An 18,166-nucleotide genomic window follows, 5' to 3' on the forward strand; every position below is an offset into this window, starting at 1 on the left:
CCAGACATCATGAAATGGAATGCTGGGCCTCTGCTTGGAAAAGCTGACCACATTCCCAGTGTATAGGTCTTGTTTCTCTTTGCCTCTGTTCCAGATAGACGGGAGGGCTCCTGTGCTTTCATGGTTCTCCCCATCACACACAGAGCTGTCCCCCCACCTCTTGACACTCACGCAGCCATAACATAGGCGTCTGGGACGTGCAGAGACACTCACTGGTGGTGAGAGGGTCAGAGCTGCTTCATTTATACAGAATTTGTAAAGACCTATGAGTTGAAAACTGTAACGAGAAGCCAAGAGAAGGCACAGGGCATATGATCTCTGAACTTTTAAGCCCAATAGATCCAAATACAAACCATATTTCCCCCACTTACCAGTTCAGGACCCCCGTTTAACTATGCTGAGACAGTTTTTCATTTGTAAAATAAAGAAAATAATGTGCTCAAAGCAAGGCTTATTTATTATCCCCTTTTCCCATCCCTTCAGGTAAGAAGGAGGGCCATCAGGGACACGAATACAGGTTTTCCCTGCTATGCAAAAAGGAGAGCCTTCCTAAGAAACCTTTTATAAGCTGAAATGGCATAATGCAAAGACGCAATTAACATTAATTTATATGGGAAAAAAATGTTGAGCATCCCCAAACCCAAAATATAACCTCCCTTAGGGTTTTCTGATACCTTAGGACACATCTTGCTAAGGGATGCACAAACTACATGGAGACAAAACTCAGGTCTCACGGACACACTTGGAAACTGTCAGCTTGTCGCTGAGATGCTGAGTGTGAGCCCAAGGAAGGAGGCCAGTGGCACCCCTCGCTGCTGGGGTGTCTACCCTGTTGCTGAACCTTATTTTCCCTTTTGCCTCTTTTCATAAAGGCAAAAGTCCTTTTCATATTTCTCTTGGTTAGTGAAAATAGCTACTAATGTAGGTAAAAGCAAAGTGGCATAACCCTGGATATGGGTTGGATACCTGTATTTGTTCTCGCCATTTGTTTTTGGCTTTTGGTTTTGGTTTTGCAAGTGCTCCATTCTGAAGACTTGAAAGTCCCAAGCTTCATCCTACAGAGGATAGAAGAATCTCAAGATTTAATGTCCCTAATACCGCCCTTCTGGATGATGTCAGAAATGATGGCTCCATAGCTCTGACCTAGAGTGCTCAGCCAAGATGAAGCCAGAACCTAGTGGGGATGGGTGTTTAAAATATCTGAAGAAGACCTTAGGGTAGGGAAAAAGAAGGAAGGGCAACTTAGAGAAGGTCATGAATGCTAGAGAGAAAATGGGGGGGTGGTTTACTGATACCTGCCTCATAGGCTCTGAAAAAATTATCACTATGTATTTATGAGTATAAGATATATATAGCGTCTGGCGAAGAGTAGTTACTAAATGAATGGTTATTATTATTTTGTCATTACCATCACAAGGACAGTTCATATTTACAAGGGACAAGGGTCCTCGGAGATGGTCTAGTCCATATTCCCACCTTGCTAGCTGTCACTGTCTTTCCCCCTCTCTCCTCCATGTCCTCCCTCCCTCATGGTGCCATCTGCAATAGGTAAAGCATGATCTTCGTCTCATATATTCTGAACCTGAAATGAGACAGGAAGCCAAGCAACAGGGCTTTATAGAGCTGCCTCTGGGACCTTTCTTATATGAAGCCACTTTTCTTGGGATGTCTTACCTGAGGTGCCAATATTATATTTTTCAGTCAAGATAGATAGTTAACTCTTTTCAATGCTCTATTTACCTTTTAGTTTTAGGTTTTCATGATTGAAACACAATCAAGCCCACAGTGAGTCCTTCGTCCATCAAACTGTCAACAATGCCTCCACAAGAGCTGGAGACATAGAGAATATTAGGCCAATACTGGTATGTAAAAAGAAGGGCTCTCGTTTATTGGTAACATCTGGCAGAGTTTGTTAGAACATTCTAGCCATGTGGCCATGCGAGTATTCGCTCGGATAAATGAGAACCAGCGTGGATGTGGGTACATGGGGGCTCCCTACTCCCCACAAAAATCATTCCAGCCTTCCACCCAGTAGCTTTCCTCACAGTTTTGTCTTTTTTCTCTAATTTCAACCACATGTCTTTCTAGGTTTGAAGCTGCCTACCTCCCTACAAAACCTACATTTTGGCAAAAACCCCTAGGCCTTGGAAGGTAAGGGATTTCAGGATCCTGCTTCTCTCTTGCAGGCTATTGTTCTTCATGCCCCTACTCGTCATTTTGCCTCACCCCCCACCCAGAGCGCACATACCTGGGGCTACTCCTTCCACTACTCTTTACACAGGTCAGCCCACATGAGACAGAAACGGCACAGGATCTGTATTTCCTCTGCCCATCACACCATGAGCCGGAGTGCCAAGCAAGATACCCCATGAAAGTTCAAGATTTGTTAATATAATGTATAAATAAATAATATTTGTTCTGATGTCTAAACATATTTATCATCTTCTCTTAAGAAAACAAATCGTGGGGCGCCTGGGTGGCTCAGTCGTTAAGCGTCTGCCTTCGGCTCAGGTCATGATCCCAGAGTCCTGGGATCGAGCCCCGCGTCGGGCTCCCTGCTCTGCGGGAAGCCTGCTTCTCCCTCTCCCACTCCCCCTGCTTATGTTCCCTCTCTCACTGTGTCTCTCTCTGTCAAATAAATAAATAAAAATCTTTAAATAAAAAAAAAAAAAAGAAAACAAATCGTTCCCCACTTGTTCCCAAATCCCATACACTGGCTCACCTGGGTCATTTTGAGGGCAGAAGTGGGTCCCCAGTATGGGGCAGACTATTGAGAGTACAGTGAACCTGTGAGCAGTGAGATACCAACTCATGAAAAAAAGAACTCTTTATATTACTTGAAAACCATGCCTTCTGATTCTTTTTTGGAAATTTGCTTAATTCCTCTCTCTCTCAACTCATTTTTGACTTTGAAAAACCACTCCTCCCTTCATTAGCACTGCCACCCACATCCCTGAAAAAAAAAAGGATCAGAGTATTAAAGATTACAGCTGTCGGTTAATCTTGTTGCATTTTTATTGCACAATAACAAATATTTACTGAGCACCGTCTTTGTGGCAGACACTGAATCTAGGCTCTAAGGATTCAGCAGTGAAAAAACGCAAGCAACAATTTAACTCTTATGAGATTTAAACTCCAGTGATAGGCAAACAGACAATAAACATTGAATGTATGAAATAGGTAGTATGTCAGGCAGCAATGTATGTTATTGGAGGAAAAGGAACAGGGGATGGGGAATAGGAAATGACTTTGAGCAGGAATAGTGTTCTTGATAAGATGACATTTGGAGAGAGACTTTTCCACATAGAAACCTAGAGGAAGAACATTCCAGGCAGAGGGAACAGCAAGTACAAAGGCCCTGAGGCAGGACCACACCGACCTTCTAGAGAAACCATAAGAAGGCCGGTGTGGCTGGCCACATGTTACACTATTATAAGAACTTTGACTTATTCAGAGATGGAAAGCCATTGACAAAGGAGTCACATGACCTCATTTGTACTTTTAAAAGGATTATTCTGGTAGCCAGCTTGAGAATGGAGCATGGGGGACAGAGCAAAAGCAGCAAGGCCATAGATGATGTCCACGTCAGATCAGAAGAGATGGTGAGCACCGGTTGGCTTCTGGGTGTATTTTGCCGGCAGAACAGGTAGAACTGGAAGGTGAATTGGTTATGGATTATGAATAAAAAGGAAGAAATTCAGAGATGACACTCAGGTTCTTATTCTGAGAAAATGTAGGAATGAAATTGCCATTTGCTGAGGTGAGAAGGGGGAAGTGGGGAAGCAAGTATGAAGGGATGACCAGGCATGAAGTTTGAAACATGTTAAGTTTGGGATATCCCATGGACATCTATAATTAAGTGCCAGATGGGCAGCAGGCCTTAAGGGTGAGGTCAGGATTAGAGTTACATATTTGGTAATCCATCTTTACAGAGCATATTTTAAAATCATGAGGCTGGGGGTGCTTGGGTGGCTCAGTCAGTTAAGTGTCTGCCTTCAGCTCAGGTCATGATCCCGGGGTCCTGGGATGGAGCCCCATGTCAGGCTCCCTGCTCAGGGAGGTGCCTGCTTCTCCCTCTCCTTCCCACTCATGCTCTCTGTCTCTCTCTCTCAAATAAATAAATACAATCTTAAAAAAAAAAAATCATGAGGCTGGATGGTTTCATGTAAGAAGTGAATAGAGATAGAAGAGAGGTCTGAACATGATGCCATGAGTTACTCTAGAATTTAGAGATCCATAATAAGAATCATCAAAAGGGACAAGAGAAGGAACTGCCAAGAAACAGGAAGTAAACCAGGGGAGCGTGGCCCTCTGGAAGCCAAGTGAACAAAGGAGGGTGCTCACTGATGTCAAATGCTGCTGATGAGAGAGACATAGAGGACTGCAAATGAGCCACTGGACTTCACAACAGGGAGGCCAAGGGTGACCTGAGCCAGAGTGCCTTGATAAAGAAGTGGAGGTGAAGGCTGATAGGAACCAGTCCCAAGGAATGCAGATATCAATGACAAGGAGGAGGAATGAGAATTCCAAGAAGTTTTATTGTAATGGGCAACAGAGATATGAGACAGTAACTGGACAAGGATGTGGGATCGAGGGAATTTTTGTTTTCCTTTTTTGGAAAAAAAAAATGGGAAAATTACAGCATGGGTACACATGAATGAGAATCATCTGATGACCAACAGGAAAATTTGATGATGCAAGGGAGAAAGGGGAGCATTGCTGGAGAGATTTCTTTCCATGGCAAGGTAGGGAGGGATACAGCCCACAAGGGGAGAGTTTAGCCACAGAAAGAAGCACAGAAATCTCACCTTGTCCATGGAGTAGCTGTGGATTGTGTCCAGTTTCCATTCTTCCTGGTGCTCAGCAAAACATTTAATCGTAACTTTACTGACCAGTTCAGAAAGAAGACTGTTCCTGTTCACATACAACGTGACCTTGCACCCCTACTCTTTCCTTAACTTATTCATTCAACAGGAGTTATTTGAGTAGCTCCCATGTGTGAAGTACAAAAATGAGGGTAGAAAAATAAAATGTTTTCTATTTGGGGAAATATGTTTATTTCCCCCCCCCCCAAAATTACAATCTGCCAGAGGAACATAAAAACTCAACTTCACTTAAAAAGACACAACCAAGGCACCTGGGTGGCTCAGTCAGTTAAGCATCTGCCTTCAGCTCTGGTCATGATCCCAGGGTCCTGGGATCGAGTGCTGATGGGGCTCCCTGCTCAACGGGGAGTCTGCTTCTCCCTCTGCTCTCCCCCTCCCTGCACGTGATCTCTCTCTCTCTAAAATCTTAAAAAAAAAAAAGACACGACGAAATGCAGCAAGAGTTGAAGGAGAAGAGAAGATTTCGAGTCAACTCAGTTATGTTGCAATAGGTAATATAGGAAGAGGATTTCACTTAGCAAAGAGTGAGGGAATGGTATCCCAGGCAGATGAGCAAGAGCTTTTAGGTGAGGAAATATAGGGAGTCCTCTGTGGAATCTACACTGTCCTCCATTGCCTGCATCAGTTTTTGCTTTGTTTTGTTTTTTTCATTGTTATAAGGATCCAGAGAGACAGATTTGCTTGGGAAAGATCTGAGACTAAATCTAACTATTCATGATAAGAGGTACTCTTTTCAATGTCTCTCTTCAAATTCGTCTACTTAATAAAAGAAACTCAAGAGATGTGATCTCTGTTCTTTCTAAAGATGGAAACACCTTTAAGTGTTGCCAAAGACGCAGTACAAGTCCAAGATAGAGATTGGCTTAGGGCCAGGGAATATGTCTGCCTTATCTACACACACACACACACACACACACAATGTGTAATGTCTGGGTGAAACCACTTTTCTTAGTTATTATTTCCTGATGTTGCCGTACATGGTAGAGGGAAAAGAAGGCTCCTTTTTTTATGTGTTGTCTTTCAGAAAAATTTGAGAAGAAATTTTGCAAGAGTACATGTGTTCAACAAACTTTGACAGCACCATGCTGAGCTCTCCTGTGACCACAGAGAGGGACACAGGACACCAAAACATTCCTTGATCCCTCTGTCATACTCCACAAATATGTACTGATGGAACAGACTCAAAGTTAGACAAAGGTGTGTCCACCAGTCCCATCCAACTCAAGTAGTTTCTGGTTTTAATAGCAGTATCAGGGATTTATAATTTTCAGAGCACATCCACACATGTAACTGCATTTGTCGCCATATGTATTCAGCTTAGCTCCAGCTTCATTGCCTGCCCCACGCCACACAGGTGCATCGTGATCAAGCACTTGCTGGAGGAGGGGTGGGGGATACCTACTCCAGGGTTATGTTAGTGAGAGAACCCTCCACAAACAAGCAAGAAGCTATATGAAAAATTTCAGATTATCATTTTTAAATGGGTTACTCATCTAAAAAGAATACAGCTGGATAGCAATGACCCAATGAATGTATCTTCATCAGCTGAATTGTAATGAAGAGATTTTTGGGTTTTACTTTAGATCTTGATTGAAAAAAAATGTATTTTTTGGTCTGTTGCAGAATAAAAATTGCTATTTATGTGTTACAATACATACAGTAACCTTTAAGATATCTCATCTCTGAGGAATATTCTCTGTTTTTGAGAAAGTGGAGGGCATGCCAACCAAAATCTTCCATCATCACCCCAGTGGGTCGTTTTCTCCTCATTCCTCCTTATCCAGAGACAAAAACAGACATCAAAGCAAGATTCCTGTCCTGTTCTGTCCTGAAGCAAGAGGGGAGCAGTTTGATGACAGCAGGAGGTGTTTATACGAGCTAACCCACCTATGAAGACCGAGCCCATTGACTCCTCATGGGGGTCTAAAAAGGGATCTCCCCACTCTCCTCACCCTGACCCTGTTCACCACATTAGGTAGAGAGAGTACTGCCCTCTTATGGGTTATAGGTCTCAACCCCCAAATCACAAGAAATAAGGAGAAACAGCATATTGGCTCTATGATTTCCGCCATGTGTGCGGTGGGTGGAGCTAGCTCCGCCGTGTGCGCCGTGTCCGCCGTGTGCGCCGTGTCCGCCGTGTCCGCATGTGCGCCGTGTGCGCCATGTGCGCCGTGTCCGGTGTGTCCGCCGTGTGCGCCGTGTCCGCCGTGTGCGCCGTGTCCGCCGTGTCCGCCGTGTGCGCCGTGTCCGGCGTGTCCGCCGTGTGCGCCGTGTCCGGCGTGTCCGCCGTGTGCGCCGTGTCCGCCGTGTCCGCGTGTGCGCCGTGTGCGCCGTGTCCGCCGTGTGCGCCGTGTCCGGCGTGTCCGGCGTGTCCGCCGTGTGCGCCGTGTCCGCCGTGTGCGCCGTGTCCGCCGTGTGCGCCGTGTGCGTATTACAGCCGAGGGAGCCCAAGCCTGCCCTGGTTACGTGACTCCCTCAGCCACCCCCAGCCAGGGAGTGGCGAGCACTCTGTGCAACTCGGCGTCTCTGCTTCTTTGACCAGGGCGCCCTTCAATCCTCTGCACTGCGTGTGCGGAGCCGAACTGAGAGACGCTTGTCTGAGAAGACGTTCGAGTGTTGGACGAAGTACTGGACTCCCTTACTCCTCTCTTGTTTACCTCGGCCACTCTGCCAACCAAGAGTAATGGTTCCTGATTAAGTGCAGTCTTCTCCTCCTGACTGGCTTTTAAAACGCAGATTCCCCCCGGGATAGGGTTACTTTAAGTCCCTGGAGGGAACCGAGTCACAGACGGAGCTATTCCGGGCTTTGGAGCCTACCGCACCAGTTCAAATCCCAGAGCGGCTGCCCATGGGCCCTGCGGCCTATAGCAAGTCATTTTATATTTCTGGGAATTAAATGCCTTGCCTGTATAATCGGAGTGTTATACATATGGCACAGTTACGGGGCAGATTTTAGGTAATATATGTAAAGTGCCTGGCCCATAGCACACAATCAGTAAACAATAGTGGAGCATGACGAGTAGAGCCCGAGAGCTCGGATCCGACTCTGTGCTCTGCACTCCCTCACTGTGTTACCTCAGCAAAGGTAACTGCCCCACACCGTAGTTTCACATTTATAAAATGGTATCCTAATATGATCAAGATTAACCTAAGGATTAAATGCATTAATGCATTTATAAAATCGTGCCCCGTACATAAGAACAGCATAAAGGTCCCTGTAATACTATCATGGTACCGTCAGTGAGGAGGAGCTCAGGTTCCTCACCTTCAAAATGGGGGTAGTATAACAAAACCATCTCTCCGCTCCAATCCCGGCATCCTAGGATTACAGGATGTCCTCTTGGCAGAATGGGCTGGCGTACCAGTGAACACAGGGGGGGGGGGGGTGGACACAGAGAAGAGCCACAAAGACACATCCTGCCACTTCCACACAGCTGGTCTCCAAAGACACCACCTCTGGGGGCAAGCATCGGGAAGGTCATCCCCCAGCCCCTCCTGGAGGCACAGATCCAAGGAATGCCTAGTCCTTCCACCCAGCCAGCCAGCTCTGCAGTCCCTGCGTCCCTCCCTTCCCAAGATTCACGACATTAATTTCACTCCTGAGATCCGGGCTTTCCTCCCTTGTGTGTGCAGCATGAAAATGAAAACTGCCAGGCCCCTGGGCCAGAATGGAGAAAGGATCAGGATGCCCCAGCAGGCCTGGCACTTGGCGCTGCTCAGACATCCTGAGTGCTGTGCCTACACAGACATGACGGCCGAGGGGCATGTGTGCCCGTGTGTGTGTGTGTGTGTGTGTATGTGTACACACGCGCACGCACATTTTGGGCAGAGGCAAGGGGAAGCAATATTTATCTACCTACCTTCTCACCATGAAGGGGGCGCCCAGGTGCCTTTCATGTCCACAGAACAGAGGTCAACACCAGAGTGAGGGAGGTCACAGTCAAAATGGGTTTGAGGGCCAAATTATCGTCCCTTCCAGACGTTGGTTTGCGGTGCAGAACCAATTTGAAAATGTGGCCTGATCGGCAGTCTCGCCGGAGGAGAGACCAGGACGGAGTAAAGGGATGTAATAAATCAAGGCTCCAGTTGCCCTGAGTGGGGAGCCCTGGCTGCATCCGCCCGGCAGCCGTGAGGCAGGATTGAGATGCATTGGCAGAGCTGTGACGGTGACCCCCAGACTGAAATAATTGGGGTTGGGGGGAGGTGCACGGTGGGTCAGACGGAGGGGCACGGGAAGAATATAGGGGGGAGAGCGCTTTCCAAAGACCTGCCTAGACAATGACAGGCTTTGGTCAGAGCAATTATCTGCCATGTTCATGTGTGCTAAACTCCCATTTAGAGGGGAAACACGCGCTCACACAAATGCACAGGCACTAAAGGAAAGAAACCGTTCTTGAGGAGAACGAAGTCCTGTCTGGCAAAAACAATAGACCCCAGAGGGAAAGGTGATGGAAAGTTAAGGAACTTCATTTCAAGGCAAACAGTGCCCTCTAGAGGTGAGAATGCGAGATGCAAGGGAAGTTGAACAAAAGAAGTTCAGGGCAAACCAGCGCTGGAGGTGGCCCTTGGCTTTGGATTTGCCTGGAGACTGAGGTGAAGGGAGTGGCGAGGTCAGTCCCAACCATCTCCTGCTTCTGCATGGGAGTCCTTGATCCTGTCGTTCCCATACTTGCCTCAGGAGGCTGACAGAGCGCCAGTCACTGCAAGGAGACGTTTGACAAACAGTTGCAAAGGGCATGTTGTTGGAGCAAATTTCAGTGGCCGTGTGCGTGGCAGTAGTAATGAGGTTTTTCACAAAGAATGACAGGAAAAAGAAAATTCACTAAAACTTGGGATGGGTGGGAGGGGGTAAGAGGGTCACAGAAGACCTACTTTGCAGCCTGTATCTTGGGGAATGAGATCTCACCTCTCTCCATAAACCTCCTCCAGAAGACATCAGAATTCAGAATTTACAGCAAACCCCTTGGGTCCCTTCACAAACCCACAAGCCACCCTAAGGCCTTTTGTGAGTCCTAGTCACAATCCCTTATTCTCCGGACGCTGTCTTCATTCCCCACAGAGCCCCTCACCGGGCCAGGAAGCAGCACCCCGCTGTGAGAGATCATATGCTTCCATGCAAACAAGATGGGGATTCAAAATTCCAAACCCTGGCTTTTGGGCCATATACATAGTGACCTGAGCCTCCTCCGCATCCTCATCCTGACACACGGCTCATCACATGTAACATGAAGCTGGTAGGGTGTCTAGCAGTGTAGGGGGCAGAGATGGTGTTCAACAAAAAATTAATCGCCTGCTCCTTCCCTTCCCATTCACCACTGGTAACAGCTCCTTATCTCCATTCTCTTCCTCTCCAGTCCACACTGCACACTAAATACCACCAGACAATGTCCCGCATCACGATTCCACCATCGTCATCCGTGGGATCCATCCAAAGCCCTCAGGCATTGGTGCCGTCCTCAACCCACGCCCAGTTTATCTGCAAACCTCGTGTCTCATGGCTGCCCAGCGCCAACTGACAGCCAGTCCATCTACTTGCCACCCCCAAACACACCACGTATGCCTTTCCCTTGGCGTCCCCATTAGGAAAGCCACTTCCCCACACCCTTCCTGCTCCTCTCCACTATCCAAATCCTGCCCATCCTTCTGGGCCAAACTCGAGTCTACCTCTTCTACTGAGCCTTCTTCTTCTTAGCGCATGGTGACCTCTGCCCCTTGGGGCACAGTGTATCCTTTGACCCTCAGTAATGTTAAAATAAATACTACAAACCTATTAAAAATGATACATGGCTGTGAGCATTGACATGGAAAAGACATCTCCAATATACTGGTGACTTAAAGCAATAAAAATAAAAATGCATTTTCTGAGTCATTCTGTAAACAACTACAACAAAAATAAATGTGTGTATGTACATATATAGATGCATGTATACGAATGCATAGAGATAACAGGAAACTTCACTCTTTTTGTATATCCCATGTTTGCATTTTTTCTGCTCAGCACTGCATACATTTTTTTTTTATTTAAAAAAACATTTTTTTCAAATAACAAACATTCACGGACCACCTACTGTGTGCCAAGCACTGACCTAGGTGCTGGGAATTCTCAAAGGTGGTCCTTGCTTCCTTCAGAGCTCATGCTCTACAGGGAGAGAAAGCAGCAGGATGCTGAGGTTAGGATACACTGAGTGCCCTGAAATCCAGAGACGCAAAGCCCAGGGGGACTGGGAGCAACAGGGTGTTAGCTGTCGGGCAAACCGGCGGGAGGTGGGCACGAGGAGATCACACCAGGGCCATGAAGGGAAAGATGAGTGGACGCCCTCCAAGTGGAGAAGAAAGATTCAGACATTCTTGAGGGAGAAGACCATAGTGTCAAGTGCTTGCCTTGTTTGGGGAGTGGGAAGTGTGTGTGGCCAGGGAGAGCACACAGTGTGCAGAAGCAGAAGGTAAGACTACAAAGGAGGCCTGGGGTCTTACCGGGATGATCCCTGTGTGGTGAGGTTGGAAATTCAGTCTTTATGCAACAGGGAACCACAGACGGTCCTGAGTATGGTCTGAGCCTGTTTCCTGGTGTTCTTTAATTGTCTCATCTCATCTCTCCTAATTTTTCTGTCTGTTGCACACATCTTGGCCCTCCACCACCCCCCCACAATGGAGATCAGGGTTCTCCAGGGGAACACCAGAGGCAGATGGGAGCTTGTCCCAGACAGAATGCTGTCATTGACTTGAATACATTACCCATAATTCTTAGGAGAACAAACCGTGTCTATCTCAGGTCCAGTGTTCTGGTCGCAGCCCTGGCCCAAGAACATGCATCTCATTTCTCAGAATTACTGTGTGAGTGATCAACAGAATTGACTTCACTATATCCTCCCCTCCTCCCCTCTCCCTGCCTCCCAGACCTCGCCCCCCCACACCCCCGCCCTGCTTCCCCCTGGGCTGCCTTCCACAGGCAGAACACTGGCCCCTGGCGGCTGCTTTTGTGCGCCTGCTGGAGAGGGGGCTGGTTGGCCCAGAGAGCATCCGCGTGGCTCCCCGTGATAACACCTCAAGCAGGAGGAAAAGAAAGCCGGTTTTCCTTTGATGGCAGTGTGTGCAGCTGGCTGAGCTGTTTGGCACACTCTCTGCAGCTGTGTATTCATGACGCATTCTGTAAGCCAAAAAAAAAAAAAACGAACGAAAACAAAAAAACAACCTCTGAACGATATAATCCATACAGGCTGAAATTGGGTTGACCATGTAAGTGTTTGCTTGCTGCTCCCTGCCAAGGACTGCTCTGTGAGGGAGGAAGCCGAGCTACAGGCATGGGTCCCCAAAAAAGTTTAAACCCCCACTGTGCAGAAAAACAGGGACAGATTCTGCCACATGTCGTGCCACTTGGCTGAGCTTCCCAACGGCTCAGATGAATTCCACGGCACATCTTCTCAATGGATGGAAGGGAAGCAGAAGCCCACTTTCACAATCCAGGCAGGGAGCAGGTGATGGTGCAAGCCGGTGGGGCGATGGGGCAAGGAGGCTGCAAGGGTGGAGCCATTCCAGGCAAGATAGATTTAAATGAAAAATAAAACCACCACCGGGCTGATGCGGTCAGAGAAAGACACCTGCCCAACCCAGAGTGCTGCCTGTCCCCCCAAATGCCTGAGCTTCCAACAGCTTCGTTCTGAGCCAGGCACGCGTGTGTGCTCTCCCCTCCTTCCTGGGGACCCCTGCTCTCCATGGCTGACATCCTTGTGGCTAAAGGCTTCAGACTGCCCAGGACAGGAGGAGCAGCACTGACCATGCTCTCTTCCTTGCTTAGTTTTTAAAGGCATGTCGAGAACACTAGACGTGGAACCCCAGCTTGTAGAGATTAAGTCAGTCTGGCCGCTTACATCTATTCTTCACTCTGAAAAGCCAGGGTAAGACTGAGTGGAAATAAGATGGTTCCAGGCCAGAAAACTCCAGAAGGTCTCACGGCTCTCCAAAACCAGAGGCTCCATACCCTGAGGTCCCGAGGGAAAGTGCACAATGAACCGGGAGGTTGGCCTCCCCAAACCAATGCTGTGAATGCTGAGAAGCGGACTAGCCCTTCTCCCTGATTCCAGCTACCCTGAGGAGCTGCAGATGGAAATGTGCTGGGAGGTCTGATGTTTATTTTACTCCCAACTCCTAAGTCCTGGTGTTTGATTTCTCGACCCTCCAGAGCCCTGGAAAGAAGAATGGAAAAAAGAAGAGGACCCTAGGAGCAGAGCTTCTCTGTGGGAAAATGGACAACGAAAGAGCAAAGGAGAGAGAGACAGGGAGAAAGGGGAGCAGGGAACACTCAATGGGGACCTGGATGCTGACCCACCAGGTCAGACCCCCTTCCTCTCTGCTACACAAATACATCATTGCTTTGTTTTTTGTTAAGCTTTCCAGAAAACTTTAGATTGCTAGGATTCGAGAAGACTCCACAGATCACTGAGTGGAACCAATCACTTTTACAAAAGCAAAGACAATCCCAAATACTGTGAGACTTGCCCAGGGTTGCACAGCTGGTCAGTGGTACAAAGGCAGCTTCAGTCCGAGTGTTCTCCTGGTGCCTAGCGCTCTGCTCTTCACACCACCATCCCACCGCAAGTTAGGTCGTGTGCCAGTTCTTTGGTAAATTTGGTTGCTTTCATTTTCCCCCAATAACGAGGCGTGCACTTCATATTTCAGAAAGAGAACATCTTAAATATCCATGAGGGTTAAACAGCTTTACACAGCTCTGATACTGCGGGGCCACTCTGGATGGATTCTGGAATGAATTATCAAAGTTTGGTTAAATGACTTCTCTCCAGATCAAACATACAACTCCTCTGTTGGGGCTCAAATGGGGACATGTATTAATTAGAGAAGGATGCAGTTTTATCATGGATGTGCTCCCAGGCTCCCCAGGCACTTCTACAAACAAAAATCCATATTGCTATTATTATATTATCATTTGGAAGTTCAAAAAAATTAGGCCACTGATTCCAAACAGACCTTAGGGGGGTCTGATCTCTCAGCAGGTGTGTGGGTCAACAGCATTTTGCAGGAAGGATGTAGGGGGCAGAAGCCTGGTAAGAAACATGGGTCCCCCAAGCCTAGAGTTCTAGAAGGCTTCACTCTGCCTTTAATTGCAAAACAAACAAATCCTCATCTTGTTCCAATTGAGGGGCTAAGTGGGTAAAATTTACATATAAGGACAGGAAAAAAGGGGCCACGCCACAGAGAGTCCCTTCCTCTGCTCTGAAGCCAGATCACAGTTTGTGATTTTACTCCATCTCTAGTACAAATCAGAGCCTCATAGAAACAAGCCACTGCCTCAGTATTTGGTATAACATGTATCTTTTAAACTCAGAGATCTTGATATAATTGGGTAGGTAGGTTAGGCAAATAAAATGGTGCAGAGATTTGTGATGTTCTTCTGAAAGAAAGGACGTATAGTCCATTTTCTGATTATTAATTTTTAAGTTTTTTTAAGATTTTTTTTATTTATTTATTTAGAGAATGTGCCTGTGTGCGTGTGCGAGTAGGGGGAGAGACAGAGGAAGAAGGAGAGAGAGAATCTCAAGCAGACTCCGGGCTCAATTGTGCAGAGCCAGATGTGGGGCTCCATCCCATGACCCTGAGACCACCACCTGAACCGAAATCAAGAGTTGGACACTCAACCAACTGAGCCACCCAGGCACCTTAATTTTTAAATTTTTAATTGAAATATAGTTGACATGCAATATTATACCAGTTTCAGGTATATAACATAGTGACTGGACAATTCTATATGCTATGAAACGTTCACCATGATAAATGTAGTTATCATCTGTCACCATACAATATTATTACCCTATTATTGACTCTATTCCTTGTGCTGTGCTTTTCATTCCTCTGACTGATTTAGTTTAATGCTGGAATTTGTACCTCTTGATCCTCTTCACCTGTTTTGCCCATCCCCCCACTCTCCTCCCCTCTTGCAACCACCAATTTGTTCTCTGTATTTAAGAGTGTGTTTGGTCATTTGTTTTATGTTTTAGATTCTGCACATAAGTGCAATCATATGGCATTTCTTTTTCTGTCTGACTTATTTCACTTAGCATAATACCCTGTAGGTCCCTCCTGTTGTCATGAATAGCAAGATTTCTTTTCTTATGGCTTTTCTCTTTTTTTATGGCTGAATAGTAGTCCATTGCATATATTTACCACACCTTCTTTATCCTTTTATCTATGGATGGACACTTAAGTTGCTTCCATATGTTGGTTGTTGGAAACAATGCTGCAATAAACATAGGGGTACATATTTCTCTTCAAATTAGTGTTTTCCTTTTCTTGGGGTAAATACCCAGAACAGGAATTACTAGATTGTATGATATTTCTATTTTTAATTTTTTGAGAACCTCCATACTGTTTTCCATAGTGGTTGCACCATATACATTCTTACCAACAGTGCGCAAGCGTTCCCATTTCTCTACATCTTCATAGACACTTGGTATTTCCTGTCCTTTTGATACTAGCCAATCTGACAGGTGTGAGGTGATAGCTCGTTGTGGTTTTGATTTACATTTCTCTGGGGATGAGTGATCTTGCAGTCTTTAAATGGGTAAGGGGCAGTACCACAGTAGGCTCTGCTGGGACCTTTCGGTTGCCTTGTTTGGTTCGTTCAGCAAGGATGTCCCCAGGGGAGTATGGACCCCGGGATGATCACCAAGAGGGTGAAGAGCAGGGAGAAAATTACTCTAACACCTTTCACTCTTTTCCCAACCTTGTCTCAAACATTCAGTAACTCCAGGAAGAACAGGTCAAGACAACTTTGAAAAGTGATGAGTCCAAAGACACTATACTCTCAAAGAGTGGAAAATTAAGATGAAAATGTCATACCAACTTGATCTCAGTGACTGATGGAATGATAACTTATTCATTCAGCAAATATCTATGAGCACCTGCTGTGGATGAGGTGATTTGGGGAATATATTGGTAAACAAACCTAGTGGGCTTACTGCCTAGTTAGGGAAAAAAACAATATAGGATAAACACAAAAATAAATGTATTCAGGTAAACTGAACCTGGCTGTGATAACCCACAAACATCAAAATTCCAGCAGCTCGGCATGAATGTTTCAAGTCCAATGTCCATCAGACAGCTCTCCTCCATCTTGCAGCTACACTGTCTGGACATGTGGCCTCCAAATCATTGAAGAAGGACAAGAGAGAATTGAGGGGGGCATAGGATGCTTTTAAGAGCCAGGCCCAGAAGTAAGTGCCTTACATCCCTTCTGCCTGTGTCGCATTGGACAAAACCCAAGCCCTGGCCATCTCCCAGCTCCTAGAGGAGCTAGGAGATGCAGACAAGCACATGGATATTTGTTGAGTACTAACAGTGTCTGGCACATTTAAATACTGATTCTGATATGGTAGAACAATACCTCATCCAAGAAGAAACCTAGGAGGTCATTGGCTTCTAGAACTCTTACCATCTTAGCAGTATGGGTGCAGAAGGTGACTTGTATTAACCTACCTCCTCGTCCACCCACTCTTCCGGGTGTAGATGCAATTATTGGGCACTTCCCTCAACTCACATACACCTGCTGTCAGGCCACACCCATTGGCCCATCGACTCATGTTTTTTCTCTAGTTGTTTAGACCCTCTTCACGTTTCACTCTGATGCTTTGCAACCTCTCCCCTACCCCCTACTAGGTCTGCAGATTCCTTGCAGATGTGTGAACACAGTGTGCATGCACTCAGCCTGAGTAGATGCTTTTCTGAGAAGTGAGAGCGGATTATTCACTTTTGCCTCCTGCACCTCAACAGGTTCATTCCTGCCTGGTCTCAGACTATAGCTCCAGCATGGCATCATCCCCTATCTCTTCATCTTTCTAAAGCCTTTCTCCTAAGGCCCTGCTAAAATCCTACCACCTGCATAAAGTTTCTGAACCTCACACACTCTAACTTATATAACCAATTTTTTTTTTTTAATTTCAGGCTTCTCTTCCTCAAAGAGATTATAAGCTCTGTGAAGAAATGGAGCAAGCAAGGTTTATCTCCTGGTTGCTTGTTCTTGTTCTTCATGTGAATGAGTATGAGGAAGAGGCTCTCCTAAACTTCTTTGTGGACAGTGAAACTTTCCCTTTCCTTGGCTCTTGAGGGTAAGTCTTATGCATAACTTTGCCCTTGAAACAAGGTTGGCTTCTCTTTACCAAGTCCCAGATTGCTCATTTTAAAAATACAGGGGGGCGCCAGGGTGGCACCGTTGGTTGGGCGTCCAACTCTTGGTTTCTCTCAGGTCATGATCTCAGGGTGGTGGGATTGAGCCCCGCATCAGACTCTACACTCAGAGCAGAGTCTCCTCGAGATTCTCTCTCTCCCTCTCCCTCTGCTCCTCCCCAACCTCAAAAGATAAATAAAATAATTCTTAAAAAAAATAAAGTAATAAATAAATAAAAATTTTAAAATTAAAAAAATAAAAATACTGGAATAACATTTGCCTTTCAGTGGAGTTGTGAGGATGAAAGGTCATGTATGTGAAGGTCCCATCCACTCTGCTAAGTAAACCCTTAAAAATAGTGGCATTGCCCTGTACTTTTCTCTCCTATTGTCTATCTACTTTTAACATAATGATTTCTGCTTGCTTATTTCTGTGTGTCTTTCTAATTCTACCTTTGGCAAACATCAGTTCTATCTAGTTTTTTAATTCACTACGGAGATGCCTCTGACTGGGTTAGTTATGCGGTATAGAGCAACGCTCCTGAAGAGAGTTTCCTTGCCAGGATATGGGAAAGTTTACCGGCTGGTCAATGACTGTTTTTGATCCCTATCCAATCAGTTGTGACCTTCATGTCAGAGTGACATAGCCCCAAACGCAGTGGCCTATGTGTAAGGAACTGCCTACACTTCTCTTTGTATAAAGGGATGATGTAACCAGCAGGAAGTGAGTTGGTGCTCAGTACCTATTTGGTGAAAAAAATAAACATGGCTATCCTTCATCAAGCCCACCATCATTGTTGAAGTACCTGGGGACCAGCAAAGCAGTGCTTCTCAAACTTTAATGGACATTTAACTTATCTGTGGATCTTATTAAAACCACAGATTCTTATCCATCAATTCTAGAGTGAGACTTGCATTTCTGGACAAGCTCCAGTAGATGCTGTCACTGGTGCTTCATGGCTCACTCTTTGGGTAGCAAGGTAGTGGAGATCCAAATCATTGGTTCCAATGACTCCCCAGTGATCTCCTTCTGTGATAGCAGCCCCCATAGGTGGTATATTACTTCTATTGCCAGCTTCTCTTTTAGGGAGATCGAGAGGAGAGCG

The sequence above is a fragment of the Leptonychotes weddellii genome, chromosome 6 (assembly GCF_054177405.1).
Source record: "Leptonychotes weddellii isolate Sample4059 chromosome 6, ASM5417740v2, whole genome shotgun sequence".
Lineage (NCBI taxonomy): Eukaryota > Metazoa > Chordata > Mammalia > Carnivora > Phocidae > Leptonychotes > Leptonychotes weddellii.